We start from the raw sequence: 2,052 nt of genomic DNA, 5'->3' as shown, positions 1-2,052 counted from the left end.
ATCTATATTATACTCAAAATATTCAAAAACTCTAAACTTATAGTGCATCTTTTTGCAACCAACATGGATTCGTCTCACATAGGGCATAGGGGGTTTTAAAYCTACCTACTTTCGAATCTACTGTAATTTTCATGAGTAAAATGTTTATTTGTTTTACTTTAAATGCTTTTGGTTCGGGCACCAAAACTGGCTCTAGCCCAGGGACCCTTATGCTTCTAAATCCGGCCCTGCTGAGACCAAAACAAACAGTTTCAGGAAGTTATMTGTCATTACATTTTAAAAATAYATGCTGWAACAAAATGACATGGCCGGAGGATGACCTGCCTCAGGAATAAATGACCCTTTGACCACTATCTTTTATTTAGTCTCCATGGTAACAAGAGTGAACAAAATCACGCCTTCTGGAAAGCAGCTGGATTTTGTGAATCTATAGCTTCGGAAGACCTGTTCATATTTGTTAGTTTTTATTTTTAAGATGTAAATCTTGTGTAAAACAGTTGATCAGATAAATAACCACYGGGTGAATGACAGGGTAAGCTTTTGATCAGAACTKATYAATCAAACTCAAACATGATTTCTGTTTGGATTAATGTGAACTTTTCCCTTTTTTATTTACCAGTTGCATTCACTCAGACTTGAATTGGCAAATGTCACACTATGCGTTACCACTTTTACTATGAGAGAAGTTTATCCACACAACATAACATAAAATAGCAGAGGTTGGTCGTTTGCAGCAGCTTTAAGATCCACCAGCTCTACATCATCCTGTTTGGAGCCATAAAACATGTTTTTTTTTTGTTTTTCTTTCTTAAAGCAGGAGAGCCYGCTGCACATCTGCAATTTTAAATTGACGTCAATAGATGTCACTATATGATCAATTTTAATATTGCTTGAGTTTAAGTATCCCATATTTATACTTTAGTCAACTTTATCTGTTTTCCACGCATCAACATAATCACTGCTGATTTAAGATGATAAATATCAGTTTAGTTAAGAATTTATATTCTAATATAAAACTTTCTACATAGTTTTCACCCTGTCAGATACTTTTCTTTGTATCAATTTTGTTTCCAATAGAAAAAATTTGCCTCTTTTGTCACACTTTTAAGACTGGGCTTAAAACATTCTTCTTTGATAAAGCTCGTAGTTAAAACAGCCACAAATTGATCACTTTTCAGCAAATTAGCATAATTTGCTGTTATTTCAACTGTTTATATAGTTTCAGGTTTTTCTCTCCCTACAAACCACTCCTGGCCTTTCATTCTCTTTTGACCGTGATTCTTTCCCGGTGGAAGGCATCGGCTGAGTTGATGCTGCCATCACCTAATCCTTCTCCCTACTCTGCTATTTACTTTTTTCTTTTCGTTAACATTTAAACCACTCCTGCATCAGTTCCTTTTGTTTCTTTGTGTATCTCTGTCTCTTCTCAAACACCTGGTTGGTTGAAGCAAATGGCCGCTCTCTTTGACCAAGGCTCTGGTTCTGCTTGAGGTTTCTTCCTGTTACAGGTGAGTGATTTCCTCTGCACTGTTGCCACATGCATGCCACCCAGCTAGGTCAGAGCTGCAGTTTCCTAGTTTCTGAGCTTCCACCTCACAGAGCAGCCAGTAGCAACTAGCAAACACCTGGTGGAACTGAGCATCTGCTGAGTTCATAAGAGCTGAATCTCAGTACAACGCTGGTAAAATCGTTAAGAAGTTTATAGAGGAGCCATGTTGTGATGACTTCCTGAAGGCGGAGTTTCAGAAAGAGCAGGAGCTTCTTAAAGAGACAGARACCCAGTTTCAAGGCGTTAAATTACAAAGTCATATTTGGTATATATAGCTTTTTTTCTTTTAAAACAAATGAAGGTAACACACTTCGGACACGCCTGCTCTAAACCATTTTACTGTTGCACCAAGACAAAATGCTAAAAYACTTTAGCAAAGCAATCTTGATCACAAGTAGAAAAACTGCAGAGCGCCGTTTTTACTCGCGAGCCCAATTTATCCTTGTACTGTAACGGGTTTGTATCTGATTTATGTCTGTTCAGAAAAACACTTGAGGCCGAAA

The sequence above is a fragment of the Poecilia reticulata genome, unplaced genomic scaffold (genome assembly GCF_000633615.1).
Source record: "Poecilia reticulata strain Guanapo unplaced genomic scaffold, Guppy_female_1.0+MT scaffold_207, whole genome shotgun sequence".
In the NCBI taxonomy this organism is placed as follows: domain Eukaryota; kingdom Metazoa; phylum Chordata; class Actinopteri; order Cyprinodontiformes; family Poeciliidae; genus Poecilia; species Poecilia reticulata.
Note: the sequence above shows the minus strand (reverse complement) of the source record.